This window comes from Ictidomys tridecemlineatus, unplaced genomic scaffold (assembly GCF_052094955.1).
Source record: "Ictidomys tridecemlineatus isolate mIctTri1 unplaced genomic scaffold, mIctTri1.hap1 Scaffold_54, whole genome shotgun sequence".
NCBI classification, from domain to species: domain Eukaryota; kingdom Metazoa; phylum Chordata; class Mammalia; order Rodentia; family Sciuridae; genus Ictidomys; species Ictidomys tridecemlineatus.
In genome coordinates, this window is record NW_027523576.1 from 2,754,385 (window position 1) to 2,770,817 (window position 16,433).

Here is a 16,433-nt window from a genome sequence, read left to right on the forward strand (position 1 = left end):
CATCTCTAACTTCTCAAAGACTCAGATGTTTCTTATGCTTCTCAGAAAACAAATGTGGCTTAAGCCAACATCTGGAATAGAGAAAAATATAGCAACCACACACAAAAAAAAGATAATTAAATTAATAAGGAATGCTTTTCAGACATAACATCACATAGGCCAAAAAATGTTTTCAGAACAAAGTTATAGAAGTTATTTAGAAGCTAAATTTAGGTGAATTAATTCCTGGAGGGCACCATTTAGGAGCAGATCACCATAACCTTGCAGGCCACGTTAAAAACTGCACCCCTTTCTTTGGGAAACTGAAGATCCATTTAAAAATCTGCAAATATGCATCAAATATGCTTCCATTAAAGGAAGATTCTAACATGTAATTCACTGCCCATTTAGAATCTACTAAATTCCGAGTGGTTCCACTGTTTTGAAATAAGACATCCCAAATAGATGCCTTGGATAGTCATCTAACCCAAATACAGACACACTGCAGAAACCCTTCAGAAAATATTCTCAACGTATGATCAGTTTTCCTCAAACACTATGGACAGCTCAGCATTAGGAAAATTTTTATGTCCTCGATGGAGAAGGCTGACTTTCACAGAACTCTTTTTTATATTAAAAGCTGAAATCTCCAACTATTTTATCGAGAAGGAAAAAAAAAAAGAAAGAAAGAAATTGTGTGCCTTCTGCCCTCAAGTATGTAAAGACAATCAAGTATGTAAAGACAATCACCACGTTGCCTCTAAGTCTTCTCCATTCTAATGATTTCCAGATGTTTAGCTTCCTCCTTATGTTGGTCACCTCGCCTGGATAAATATTAGTTTATCAATGACCCTTCTAAAATTGGGATCCCAGAGCAGAATAATAAACAGAATAATGTGGGGTTTAGTTTAAGCAACGGAGTTCAGGGGGATTATTGCCTCTGCTATCAAAAAGTGGCAATTGTCACACTACAATTGTCACAGGTCACAAGGAAATCCCATTCCACAAGACTTTTTTGTTGTTTACTTTTCATAAAAACTTCCATGAAGCCAGATATCCCTCATTTTGCATGTGTATGATTTTTTAATTGAAAAAATCAGAATATGATACATATCTCTATTAAATGTTATCTTGATAGTCTCAGCCCATCAATCTAAAGCTATTTTGAATATTACTTTTCAATTATGGACTATATCAGACATATAAACAATCAAACAAAAACAACACATCACAAATTAAATGGAAACTAGAGTATATGGCTTTCAACTGAACCCTTCCCTTCCAGCCACACAGAAGTAATAGCCACACAGAGGTAACGGCCACAAGGCTGAAATTGTGTTTGTCATGCCTATGCTTGAAAACTATTTTGATTTTCTATTCCCTTGCCTGTAATGTTTACTTCACACACAAATTTGATAAACATGCAATCTAGTCTGTTTTCATTTAAGTAAATCAAATATTAAATAAAGCTGCACTATCTATATCCACCATCCTAGTAATCCCATTAACAATGAGGTGACTCAGGCATGACTTACTCTTTGGGAATCCTTACTAATTCTCAGCAAGTGATACATTTAATGATCCAGTCTGATATCAACACAACTGGTTTGGTCATTAATAAAATATTTTCCTTTCTATTGAAAAATCCTTCTGTAGGCCCCAGGCATAACATTCCCATCCTACACTTTCCTCAAATTACTGACATGATTCTGGGCTCACTTGCACATCATTTATCTGGGTACAGGTATGTGGTCTCACTCATAGGCCACAATGTCTCTTTTCTAGCCTCAGGAGTTTCTAGTTTATTAGCAGAGACATGCCAAAGCAGGATGAAAAAGTCTGTTCTCAGATTTTAAATGTTACCAACACAAAGAAACATAAGGTGTTGGATACGCCACTTACCCTGATCTGATTATTAACTCTGTATACATGTATACATGTATTGAAAGGATACATTGTTGCCCTACGTAAATTACATATACACATTTATCAACTGAATATTGAAGAAATATATTTAAGGAAGTGCCCTCTCTCTCCATTATACTACCAACTCCTTCCTCTCTCTAAAATTTTTCTTAATAAGCAAACTTAGGAGCACTATTTCATAAGCAGAATTATTTATTCCCATCACACTGATCTATAGCCTGAAGCACACAGGGCTCTCCTGCATGAGTCTTCCATTCAAGCTGCATTAATCTGAGAGGATTTTCCCACCTGTTTTGGCTTACTTATAATTCTATGATTTTAAACAGAAAAAATACCCCCTCTCCTACTCTTATCAATCCAGGCTTCTCTCATATGGCTCTAAAACATGCAGCAGGGGACAGAAAGATGGGCTTCCACAGGAGTCCCTAAAAAGCAATCAGGGGAGAGAAGTTTACAGTCCAGGAAGGTCTCAGGTCACAGGCTCATGAGGCCAGAGCAGACCTAGGTAACAACAAGGCCAATATCTTAATTTGACAGAAAAGGAAACAGGGTCAAAGAGGGGAAGTCACAATATAAACAAAATGTCAGAGCTTATATTAGAACATAATACTCCTCAAAAGCTAGGTAAAATATGAAACTTATCAGGGCCTCTTTTCTACATAACTAGTAACCAGTGGGATACAAAATGTGGCTCTAATATAGTAGGACTAGGAATCCCTTGTGTACTTCAGAGATACACAACTGCTCAGACAAAAAGTCACAATTTCAAAATTTGATTCATTTTTACGTGACTCTGTCTAGCTCTGCATCCAAACAAATTATAGAAAAGTACCACAACCCACAAAAAAACACAGAAACCCCACAACTATTTCTGTGTGCAAAGAGATTAAGATTTACTTGGGGAGACTGAGCGTGATAGCACATTACAGTTGTGATGAATGGCAAGAAAAGAGGTTTAATGACAAAGGCTATAGAGGAGGGGAGGTGATCCGGAGCTGAGATGGACAGAAAATGAGGACTTTTCTGACTTCCAGCTCAGCAGTGCTGTAGCCACTCTGCTTCTTTATTTCTCTGTAAAAAAAAAAAAAAAAAACTTGTCCTTTATTTATCTACAAGGATGCTGGGAATATGGCCGATAGAAATGTGATGTGCAATCTTGAAGGAGAGTTTCCAGTGTTACAATCACAAATAGAAGGAGAAGTCAGCTACTGCCTCCTGCAAAAGCCCCAACACACTACCGTGGAAAATGAGCTGTTTCACTTCATAGCCTGGGTAAGGACTAAAGTGGTAATACCTGAATTATATAACTTTCAAAGAAAACAAAACAAGAGTCAATATTACTTCCCAATGACACAATCTTAAAAAAATCAACTATTTTATTTTTTTGGGGGGGAGGGTTGTAATCTTGCAGAGGATTTTTTTTTAACCATACGATTCATTTTTATTTTTTTTTTTAGTCATACATGACAGCAGAATGTAATTTGACATATAATAGATACATGGAATGTACATACATCAATCATAATGTCTATTCTATTCTGCTGCCCTTCCTATCCCCACTACTCCTCCCCTCCTCTCCCATCCTTTCTCTCAATTTTTATATTCCCACCTTCCTCTCTTATAAGAGAGGAAGTTTCCATGAAATATTTTAAAAATACATAAAACATGTACTTTTCCATTCTTTGTCAGCTAGATTTTCATATTTCATCTAAACAAGTTTCTACTACATAGGTCCCTATAGGTAATTCCTATACCATGTGTTTAAGACTGTATTGCTATTTGTACTTTAGTGTTTGTCAGAAAAAGAGTAGATTACACTGAAAACTTCTTTAAGAGAACAATGACTAAAATGGATTGGGAAAAAGAGGTGCTGAAAGTCATTTGTAATGAAAATAAGCCCAAAGGTGTAGTGCTGAGGGTGGGAGGGAAGACCTTTTAAAAGCAACCACAAAAGCAAATGAAAGGCAACGACAGAGTTTCTCCACAGATATTAATCAGATGCTCCAATTTCAGTTTTCAGCAACAGAGCCACTTTCCCAACTGCCCCAGCTCCCTCAAACAGATCACCAGGCTGTTGCAGAGAATAAAGAGCTTTGTCCAAGTGTCACAACTAGTAAATGGCAGAACCTGGACAGAACCCAGTCTTTTGAGTCCTGGGTCTTTGCTCTGTTCAAGACTCCAGGATCCTAGGTTTGGGGCATATGTGGTTTCTTACAGTTCTTCAAGGGAAACTTGAAACTTGCCTGTGAAAAGGAATTCAAAGATGCATGTCAGGAGACATTTTAGTCTCTGAAAAGACTTCTAGTGTCTAGAAAGCCCCAGACAGTGGGCACTAGTGAGCGTGTCACAAAGCCAGACACATTTCCTTTGAAAACATGAATTACTATGCTCTGTGGTATTTCAACTGAAGGGTGAATAGTCCTAAATCGGAGTTATCATATTAATATATTAAAGGACTGCAGACCTGGATCCAGCAAAACATCAGGCACATAAAATACACTGGATTAAAGAAAATTTGTAAACAAGATGTTGGGATTAATATTATTATTTCTGTCCTAAGATGTTGCAACAATTATAACTGTGTGCACGCAAGCACATACACGCAACTAGAAAATCCAAACCAGAGATTTCTAAGATTTCAGTCAACAACAACAAAAACCTTAAGCTTGAATATATTCTTAAATGTGGAACAAAGGACTAAAAATACAAATGGTACTTAGCAATGCAGAGAGGATAGAAATAGCAGGTAAGCATACATAAATCAAGGGAAATAAAAGCTGTTGTTAGGCTTTTAATCGTCTTTGCATTGTAGGATTCACTTTAGTATGGTCAAAGCAACTGTGCAACTCCCACTACCTGAAAATTTTCTCTTTAGCTAGATTCAGAGTATCCTTGGGTCTAATGAGAGCTCTTCTAAGTACTTATGTTCCCATTAAGGATGCTATCAAGATAAAACACCACCTATTTCCCATGTGTACATCCATATTTTCAACAGCTACCCCAAATCAAAACTGCTCAGTCTTCATCAGAACCACAAACATTGCTTTGGAATAATAGGATTCATAATCAATCTTTTACATTCTTAATGAGTAATGTTTTCTGAGGTCATTAAATCAAATGTGTGCAGTTTTATCAAATTTGCTATTTTTTAAAGATCCACTTATAGTTCATCTCCCCAGTGAACATTTTGGGGTAGCATAGGTTGTTGCTATAGCAAATTGATGCTACTCAGAACTGGATATTCTAATTTTAATCTAGGCTCCTTCCATTTACCACAGTAGATGGTCAAGGGACAAGAGTGTATTTGGCCATGGACCACCATCCCACAGATGTGTGTCTGATTACATATGGCTGATAAACCCAATCAACTAACCTTTAGTACTGGAAAAGCAAAATGATGTGCAATCCCACCAATGGATACACCCTGAAAACAACCTGTATTCAGATGCAGTGACTGGAGACATAGTCTTCAGTCTCTCTTCATTGCATAACATTCAAGCCTCACAGGCACATTCAATGTGGCTTAAGTGCATGGCAACTCAAAAGGGAGCTGGTTATTTTGGTGTAATAGAAAGAGTACATATAATACTCCTGACAAAGCCCTGCACTCTTGGGTTCAAATTTCAACTCTGCAACTGGCTCACTCTCTGAACCTCAATTTCCTCAATGGGAAAAAGAGGAGTGAAAACTCCTCCTCTAGAAGTCATGGTAAACAAAAAAAAAAAAGCAGGCTTTTTTCTAATGACCTCTCTGCTCAGAATACATCTTTGCTTATTCTACACTTCTGAGTCAAAATCTACTTTTATAAAACTCCTTAAATAGCCTAACCAAGTACATCCAAGTGTGACCCTACTCCTGTCTAGTTTATTAAATGTCTCTGTGTACATGACTCTGATGATGTTTAATATCCCAAATGTAATCCCGCTACTCAAAGTGTGGTCCTTAGACCAGCAGGATCATATTACCCGGAAGTCTGTTTGAAAGGCAGATTTTCAGGCCCATCCCAGACTCTACTGAATCAGAATTCATGAGATTCCCAAGTGGTATCTTTATAACTTAAAATTTGAGAAACATTGCTTTATGACACACGTACCCTCAATGAATCCCAGCCTACTGACCAACTAAGGAATCCACTGCAGAGCTTCTCCTCTGGTGGTGCACTATAAATCTGTATTCAGGCAGAAAGCAACTATTGACTACAACATTTTCATCAGGACAATATGATTAAAAACTTCTTTGTGTCTTTTTAGTTTTTGTTTTTTAAAAAACACACTAAGTACAGTAGCTCCAAAGTAGTATTTAAATTTTCTATATTAATGCAATTTTGTTGTATATAATATTTGCTTTTAAGATAATAAGTAGTATGTGCATTCTGAGTATATGTAAACAAATAAGTTTAGAAAGATATTTTTAATGCAGTAATTTGTGGCTTCCAGGATCCAACACATCATAGTCTGATAGAAAAAAGAAAAAAAAGAAAAAAAAAAACTCCTGCAAACAATGTTTTCAACACAGACTGATGACCAAGTTCCATGGCATATTTTTTTAAGAGAGAATGAGAGAGGGGGAGAGAGAGAGAGAATTTTTAATATTTATTTTTTAGTTCTCAGCGGACACAACATCTTTGTTGGTATGTGGTGCTGAGGATCGAACCCGGGCCGCACGCATGCCAGGCAAGCGCGCTACCGCTTGAGCCACATCTCCAGCCCTCCATGGCATATTTTTGTTTGTAATGTACACTGAGATTCTCTGCGTTTCCCCCTTACATTAACTTTCTAAAACTATATCTTGGGTTTTTTCCCCCAGATAGTCATAAAAGGGAACCTGAAAGTAAAACTGACCACCCAAATTCCTAAAATGAATCACCAAATGCTGAATGAAGGAGACTGGTAACTTTGTGTATCAGGAAACAAAACCAGCTTGAGTGAGTCATCTCTGTGATCAAAGATAACAGAGCCACAGCCAGGAATTGTTGCAAGCAAATGGCCACAGCAATCACACGTCAGAATCTCATGTTTAATGGTTTCTCACAATAAACTGCATAAGTCGGCTCTGTGAAACCAGAAGTAGAACCCAGAGCACCACATAAATAATAAACACACTCTCTTGAGTTTGGTATTCTTATCCTTCTGCTCCAAGTCCATTTCAATTTTCAGTGGATACAATAAAATGAAGTTGCCGTTTTGTCAAGAAGTAAGCAGAAAGGTAAAAGTTAACCAGTACTATAGGCTTCCAGAGTGTTTCTCAAGAAAATGTGAATACTTTTTGAAGGCCTGCTTATTGTGGTGTTTAATCCAAAATGAAAACTGGGGCCAGGGGCTCCCGAAGCAGGAAAGCCTGTTTCTGAATTCCATGCATATTCTATGTTCATGTTTCATTTTTTAGGCACTCCAAGCTTGAAGGAGATGAGTGGGAACTTGTACTACATGGCATTGCCATCAACAAGCCACCGCTGCATGCCCTAGCACATTCCTCCAAGTGAAGAACCAGGTGTCCTGATGTCCTCTTGAACTGCTCAACAGGGGCTATATGCCAGGAGCAAGTCTGCACCATGCTGGGTGAGCTCAACACAGGGATAATGCAAATACCCAGGCTATGTTTTTCAAAAGAGTACCTTGTATCAGTACCACACACCCATTAGCAGGCAGGTCTCCAAGGAAAACACTACTTACACAGTGGGTGCACCCAGGAGAGAAGAACCTTCCACTAAAACACTGGAGGGTAGTCTGGGACAGGGGCAATAAGCCTCCTGCTCCTGTCTATACAAGATCCCTTCCAAGGAAAAACATAAACTAATTAATTAACATCTCTTATTATATAATAATTTCTGAAATAAAAACAAACTAAAATATCCTCACAAAATTCCCATGACCACCCCCAGTATTTTCACTTAGGATGATACTACCTCATAATGAAGGGAACAAAAGGTACCATGCTGAGAGCAGAAGAGGTGCCATCCATCAGGGAGGGGTACAGTCTCTCCAGCACCAAAAGTAACAGGAACATGCTTGGGTGATGGTCCAATTGCCCCAGATCACTGAAAAAAAAAGTGGATGTACACAAAAGATCTGAACTTTAATAATTGAGGCACTATCTTCAAACCCTTTCTCATTAAGTAATTAATTAATTCTGTATATGAAGTGAGACTCTTTTGAGTTTTCCTTTTTTTTCACTTTTTTCTCCATTCATTTCATATCTTCCTAGTATTCATCAAAAGGGAAAAAACTCTAGGAAAAATCAGGGATTGGGCTCTTGCACATGATTTTCTTCTCAAAGTCAGTCATTTGCTTAAGCAGAGTCTATTACTCTTGAGTATGAAATGTGAAACTTTTGGTGTCCAAATGTATTTAAGGCATGAACATACTAGGGCCAAAGTCTATCTGCACAAACTACTAATATGAGGAAATGTATCATAAACAGAAGAAAAACTCATTGATATAATTTTATTTTCCTATTACAGACTATTCACATATATTCACACAATATGCAAATACCCCTGGCAGAATATAATGGCACATGTTCTAATGTCCATACTAAAAATCCCACTACCAGTGATAGGGTGTGGTTGAAAGGGCAAAGATGAACTTCTCTAACTGCCCTGATGAGACTGGAAGCCCTCTTTTTTGGGGGATTCTGGGGGGTGGTACTAGGGGTTGAACTCAGGGGCACTGGACCACTGAGCCACATCCCCAGCCCTGTTTTGTATTTTATTTAAAGGCAGGGTCTAACTGAGTTACTTAGCACCTCACTTTTGCTGAGGGTGGCTTTGAACTCGAAATCCTCCTGCCTCAGCCTCCTGAGCTGCTGGGATTATAGGCCTGTACCACCGCACCTGGCAGAAAATAACTCTTAACAGAAGAAATCATCATGGGCTTCTGAAAAACTTTTTACCTGTCCACTGTACTGGCTACAGCTTCCAGCTGTTTTAGAAGGAAGGGATAGAGTTCTGGGTAACAAGAGAAAAACTCTCTGCCTGTCATTCTGTGGAGAAAGAAAAAAGATCAATTACTATCATGTGTTTCCCCTGATCCATTCCCCTCACATACACTTTAAAGAATGGTGACAAAGGTAATTTGTTTGGATACTTAATGCAAGTTAAAAACAAAACCTATAGCAACTTAAATTTAACAGAAATGATACATATAATTTTGACTTTGGACATGTTTGGATTTGTGGACTTTTAACTCCAAATTTAAGATTACATTTATTTATTTATTTATTTATTTATTTATTTATTTATTTATTTATTTAGAGAGAGACGGAGAGAGAATTTTTTAATATTTATTTTTCAGTTATCGGCAGACACAACATCTTTGTTTGTATGTGGTGTTGAGGATCGAACCTGGGCCACATTTATTTATTTATTTATTTATTTATTTATTTATTTATTTATTTTGAGAGAGACGGAGAGAGAATTTTTTAATATTTATTTTTCAGTTATCGGCAGACACAACATCTTTGTTTGTATGTGGTGTTGAGGATCGAACCTGGGCCACAAACATGCCAGGTGAGTGCGCTACCACTTGAGCCACATCCCCAGCCCAGATTACATATATTTATGAAAATTTGATACTAAGTCTGTCAGGAAGAAATACTTAACATGTGAAAATGCCAAGTCTGAGCAATTGATTTGGACTATGTGTACAGTCAAAAATCTGATTGATGCTGACTCAGCTTTGGTGATAAGGGTAGGTTCTAGAACAAGGTTTCCCAACCTTGGTACTAATCATTTTGGACCAAATAACCCTATGTTTTGGTGGGCAGTGCGGAGCAACATCCTGTGCACTGCAGGCTATTTATGTCCTGTGCCCTGCAGCCTCTGTGGCCTCTACCAAATAGATGCCAATAGCATGACACTCCTCCTTCCAATCATGACAATCAAAATATTTCCAGACATTGCCAAATGTAGTCAGTGAAATAAAATGGTCCCTGACTGAATGGCAATTATCAAGAATATAAGTAACAATAAATGTTGGTGAAGATATAGAGAAAAAGGTACACTCATACATTGCTGGTGGCACTGCAAATTGGTGCAACCACTATTGGAAACAGTATGGAGATTCCTCAGAAAACTTACAGTGGAACTACCATTTGACCCAGTCATCCCACTCTTCAGCATATATCCAAAAGACTTAAAATCAGCATACCATAGTGACACAGCCATATCAATGTTTACAGAAACTCAATTCATAATAGCTAAGCTATGGAACCAACCTAGGTATCCTTCAACAGATGAATGGATAAAGAAAATGTGTTACATATACACAATGGAATATTAGTCATAAAGAAGAATGAAATTATGGCATTTGCTGGTATATGGATAGAAATGGATATTATCATGCTAAATAAAATATGCCAATTCACCCAAACCAAATGTCAAATGTTCTCTCTGATATATAGATGCTGACTAACATTATTCAAGATTTTTGTCCATCTTAAAAACAGGTTGCTTCTTTCCTTTCTTATATAGTCATAATTATGCACTGCATATACTTTCTCCTAGTTTGTAGTTTGCTAACTTATTTTCTTCCTAAAATCTTTTGATAAGCAGAGGTTTTTAGATATTTGGTAAAGTCTAATACTTTACCTTCTTTTCCTCCCTTTATGTCTCATGCTTTTCATGGCCTAAGAAATCTCTGCCTACTTCAAAGTAAAACATTTCTTGTTTTCTTCTAGAACCTTTATGGATTTAGCTTTTATGTTGAGGTCTATGATCCATCTAAAATTAACTTTTGTGTATAGGGTGACAGAGAAGTCAGGTTCTTTCCCCCCCCTGCACTAGTATATCATGTTTTTAAGGAGATGTTCCTCAAACAGGAGAGGTGTGCTGTGCTCATGGCTTAAAAGATTTAATATTATAAAGATGAAATTCTCCCCAAGTTGGTTATAAAGACAATGCAATTCCAATATAAACAGTAATGGGTGTGTGTGTGTGTGTGTGTGTGTGTGTGAGAGAGAGAGAGAGAGAGAGAGAGAGAGAGAGAGAGAGAGAGAGAGAGAGAGAGAGAAAGTGATCTAACAAAAGCAGATTCCAAAATTAATATAGACACACCAAGGGATAAGAATTAAGAAAAGCAAAGATAATTTTAAAAAACAAGGTTGGAAGACTCACCAATCAGATAGCCAGAAATATTAGAAAAGTTTAGTAATTAGGACAGTGTGGGGACAATTATTAAGCCAATAAAAAAGGATCAAGAGACAAGGACAGACACATACATGGAAACTTGATTAATAGAAAAGCTGATACTGCAGATTATAGAAAAGGATGGTATGGTAATAGATTATCTAACAAAATTAAAATTGGATCCTGCCCTCTTACTATATATAAAATTAAATTCCATTGAATTGAAGACTCAAAAACAGCCATAAAGTAAAATAACAAATAATAAATAAAGTTTTTTCCCTATTTTGGAAATTTATGGCTCTGTCCTGATTATTCCTGGCCTGCTTCTTTTTTTCCAGTAAGGATATCCTGAGACAGCCTAGTTGGTACATCCTCTGCATACTCTAGCCAAAGGGTGTACAGAAGACTCAAACTTCATTCTGTTCAACCACATCTGAATTCTCCCGAGGCTGAGTTTTGTATCATAAGATAATAACCACTTTTGTGAGTACGCTGCTGATTCATTCCTTGATCCTTTGGTAGCCCTAGTGGGATAAAGTGGAGTTTTATAAAAGTTTCTTGCCCCTCTTGTACATGACCATTCCAGACAAAAAGCCTTGCTGCAGTAGAGAATGATGGGGGAAAGGTGACACTACGAAGTGGGGCAGTTGATTCTCTGGAGGTAGAGGGAGAACAACTTGGACACCTGGGAGGGGAACATCCCTGAACCTAGAAGATACAACAGAAGGAAGAATGCCAATGTTCTGTGTCATTTGAAACTGCTTCAGGAGGAAAAAAAATCAGTTTCCAAAAAGAGGAAAAGCAGAAAACAGACATCATGGAAGAAAAATTTTAAACAGAAGCAGCAAAAAGAAGCATCCTCTATAAAGTCAACTGTGTCACACCATATAAATTCCTTGCTGGATTTAGATTAGCAGGTACGGACACAGACTGTAATGAGAAGAAAGTGTAGGGTTCTCATACATATAACTCAGAGCACAAAACAGAAACTCTGTAGCTGGCACTTATACCTATAATATGCAATCAGGAATAATAAATATCTCTTTTAATTTTTTTTAGTTGTAATTGAACATAATACCTTTATATTATTTTATTTATTTATTTTTATGTGGTGCTAAGGATCAAACCCGAGCCTCACACATGCTAGGCGAGAGTCTTAAAGCTCAGCCACAACCCTAGACCATAAATATCTTTAATAATTAAAAAAAATAAGAAAGAAACTGCCCCTACAGTCTTCCTCACCTAGGAAAATGCTCTGCTATGTCTCTCCCAAACTGTTGTGACCACTTTAAATTCACCTGCTGGGTCTGTCAGCCTCCATCTGCTCACAATTTGACTTCCTTTCCCCTTAACCTTACTGAAAAATCTATCAAAAACTGTACATAATGGCCCTGCCTCCAATGGCAGACCCTTCTATGCAAAACACCTGTCAAAAACTCCGGATGTCTTCCCCTTTTCTGAGGCCACCACTCAAGCACTGTCTGAGGGAGGTGAATGCCTCTCAGCTGGTGGTATAACAAAACAACTTAGACATACCACCTACAAGCAGTATCTCCAAATCCAAAGACTAGAATTAATTACTTGGACTCACTGATAAACTCTAAAGTTTTTTGTTATTTAGAGCTTGTTGTTAGGTAATGTTGGAAGGATCCTGGAGAGCTCCAAAAAGTCCAAATGCTATCTTTTTACAGGGGCATCATGCGTGTCCTGGGATTGTATTTCTTTTTTGAAAGCAGGCATTAACTTGCCTCACTCCTCAAAATATGCACTTAGGCGCAGTTGTAAAAGACTTTCAAATGTTTAAGGGAATGCCACCAGTTGATCATGTGCCCTCCAATGATTGTGAAGATGACTTCAAAACAAGGCCATGCTGGTTATTCACAGAAGCTTCCTAAAGATGTAAGTCACTCAATTTTTACACATACTACTATGAGAGTCCTCCAATTAAAAAACATGTTTTTTTAAAAAATTAAAAAACAACATATTTGTCATCTGACTTCAACTGAAGTCTTCATTGTACCTCAACTGAGGTCACTCAGGTTTGCTTCAAATCATGAACAGGGTTCTTATGGATGAAAAACTGTCCTTGACTTCCAATTTACATGTTAAGACAAACCCTGTGCAATCACTAATACATTTTAAGCTATCTGGATTAATGCCTTGGGCTAAGTGGAAAGGTCAATACAGAAAATTCAAGAGAAAACCAAAGACTCTATTGGCTTATTAAATTTGTGCAACTGATTGGATCTGAGATGCCGGTGGGCATGGTTGATGTTATACTGAAAGTTATACTTATCCGGCTGCTTGGATCCCTGTTGACAGTAACCTAAACTAAATGTTGTATGAGATAAAATAAATGGGCTTAGTCCCAATTTTTCAGTCAAATTAATCAAAAGAGCTGACAGCATGACGTACTCAAGGGAAAATTCTGCAAAAATCAAGATAGTATAGAAATGAGGGATGGATAAAATTGAGAGAAAATTCTCCTTACTACACATCTTGAAAAGTAAGGCAATGGCTACTTATGTTTTGGACTCTATTCAAGGATGTTTATGTAATGAATAGCCTTAGGAGACAGAATATCTCCATCTGGAGCAAAGGGCAGACATGTATACTACCCATTATAAAAGATTTTGGTTCCTTAACTCTGAGATCCACTCCTGTGATGCAACCTACTGAGCATACAGGTACTTTCTGTCTCTCTTCATACTTCCTGTGGTTACTGGAGTTGAGGACACTAACATAAAATTGCTGACCATATGGTTACTAGAGGCTGCTAAGACAGCAACTTAATATTATGAAAGTTAAAATGAAGAAAATTAGTAATAAAAGCATTTTCGGGGGCTGGGGATGTGGCTCAAGCGGTAGCGCGCTCGCCTAGCATGCGTGCGGCCCGGGTTCGATCCTCAGCAGCACCACATACCAACAAAGATGTTGTGTCCGCCAAGAACTAAGAAAAAAATAAATAAATGTTAAAATTCTCTCTCTCTCTCTCTCTCTCTCTCTCTATCCCCCTCTGTCTCTCACTCTCTCTTTAAAAAAAAAATAAAAAAAAAATAAAAGCATTTTCCTACATTCCCTAAAAAACCTGCATTATATACGAACAAGTAATTGATGAAAAATAGTTCCTTTATAAAAGAATTCTGCCAGGTGCAGTGGCCCATTCCTATATTCCCAGCAACTGAGGCAGGATTTCAATTCCAAAGCCAGCCTGGACAACTTAGTGAGATTCTCAAAAGAAAAAATGAAAAAGGTCTACAGAAGTAGGTCAGGTAGAGCACCCAGTACTGGGAGGGTATGGGTAGAGGGGCATCCAGCTAATACATGTTGAAAGAAAATACAATTATACAATCATCATTTTACAACAGCTGATAAAAGAAAAAAAACAAACTAATGAGTCTAGGCAGAGATTACTGATGGACGCTAAAACTATTAAGTGAAAGGAATTTTGTAAAAAGATCAAGATGACACAATCTGCAATAAATCCACTGATCAACCTCAGCATTACTAAAAATGACATATGCATCTAAAGGGTTCATGAATTAGGAAGCATACATACTATCTATAAAATATTTTGGGTACAGTGGTGCACATCTGTAATCTAGCTGCTCCTGAGGCTGAGAAAGAAAGATCTACACGTTCAAGGCCATCCTCAGCAATTTATTAAGACCCTGTCTCAAAATAAAAATTTTTAAAAGGCTGAGGATATAGTTTAGTGGTAGAATGCCTCTGGGTTCAAACCCCAGTACAGTAAAGAAAAGAAAAAAAAAATTTAAAGACTAAAAGCGATGTGTGGAAGTTGTTTCGGTTCCTCCTCATCCCAATAAATCAACTGTAAAAAGATATTTATAGAACAAAAGGGAAATTTTGAATATTAAGGAATTATTAACTTCGTTAGGCATGATCATAGGACGGTGGTATTTCTTCTTAAACTTCTTTATCACTCATTAATACATAATGAGTAAATTTACAGGAAAAAAACTGACATGGATCTGCAATCTCCTTTATGAGAAGGTAAAAAACGGGAGAAATAAGATTGGCAAAATGTTGCTAACTGCTGAAGCCAAGTGATGAGTATGTAAGGGTCAATTATACTACTCTCTTCATTTTTACATATGTTGAAAATTCTCATAATAAAACTGTTTTTAATTAAAAATAAAAGTCAGGTCACAATTAAGGAGATAATTTATAATAAATGTATCTAAGAGTTACATAATCAATACCCAAAATATATAAAGAACTTTAATGAATCAATAAGCAAAAGATAAACTCAATGTAAAGATGGACATACCTATCAAAATCACAACTCACAGAAGGATCTCTAAATGCACTTGCCCAATAGAAACTCTTCATATACAACTAAAAAGGTCAGTGGACATGTCCTCTTGAGGACTCAATTATTAATGTCTAAGGGAATAAGCCATTTCTTAGTTGCCTGGTATCTCTTGATTGAGAGAGAGAAAAATAAGCAATTGTACATGTGCAGATCATATGATTTCGCACTTTGATTAAGAAAGTGTCCTGACAGGTAACTAGCTCTGTTGACCACAATACTGCCATGAAAAAGGGCTGCAGAACTACTATTGAAGATTGAAGTCATTAAAACAACTAAAACAACTAACTCAACTAAAACAGTTGAATTAAAGCTAACTGTCCCAAATAGTAAATTACTTCATTCAGATACCTTATCAAATATTTACCAACTAGTTTATCTTGGAAGATATATATATATAAAGAAGGTATATTACTCAAAGGTAAACATTTGGTGGATATTTTAATTATTTTAGAAGCTAAGTAGGATTTTGACAACATTTTTTCAAAAGTACACAGTTGTATCTCAGTATTCATGGTGGGTAGGTTTATTTCAGGACCCCCACAGGTCCTGAAATGCCATTTTATATAGATGCCTTATATAAAATGGCATAGTATTTACATATAACCCATGTAAATCTTTCTGTATTCTTTAATTCATTTCTAGATGATTAATAATACCTCATACAATATAAATGCTATGTATTAAATAGTTGTTACACTGTATTGTTTAGGGGCTAATAGGAAGAAAAACCTGAACATGTTCAGCACAGATGCATTTTTCCCCAAAATATTTTCATTTTATCCTTGGTTGAATACATGAATGCAGAACTTGTATATACAGAGAACCGACTATATACTGTTAAAATCATTGTCACCATGCTAGATGGCATAGGACTTTCAAGAATTAACTATGCACTTATCAGTGTTTAAGGAAAACCAAAATTATTTTCTAAAGTGAATTTTAACTTCACCTGAGCACTCTGAGAACATAGGAGGTGTTCTTCAAGACTACCATTCTTAGGTTCCTCCATCCTGTAAGAAAATGTTGACCCTATTTCTGGTTCGGCTCACTTGAAAGACCAGGATTCCA

General features: G+C 36.9%; 1 protein-coding gene across 7 annotated transcripts in view; it reads right to left on the reverse strand.

Moving 5' to 3' along the window:
- Positions 1-16,433, reverse strand: part of LOC144373966 (transport and Golgi organization protein 1 homolog) — a 147,576-nt gene that overhangs the window by 97,364 nt on the left and 33,779 nt on the right. For 4 of the 7 annotated variants that reach the window (XM_078036910.1, XM_078036908.1, XM_078036909.1 and 1 more), the window contains exons 3-4: positions 8,797-8,886; positions 7,811-7,942 (exon numbers count right to left, since the gene is read on the reverse strand). The exons of 2 other annotated variants lie outside the window; for them this stretch is intronic. The gene's annotated coding sequence lies outside the window, so the exon portion shown is untranslated. The remainder of the gene's footprint in view (positions 1-7,810; positions 7,943-8,796; positions 8,887-16,433) is intronic. One more of the 7 variants, XM_078036904.1, reaches the window with a different exon arrangement.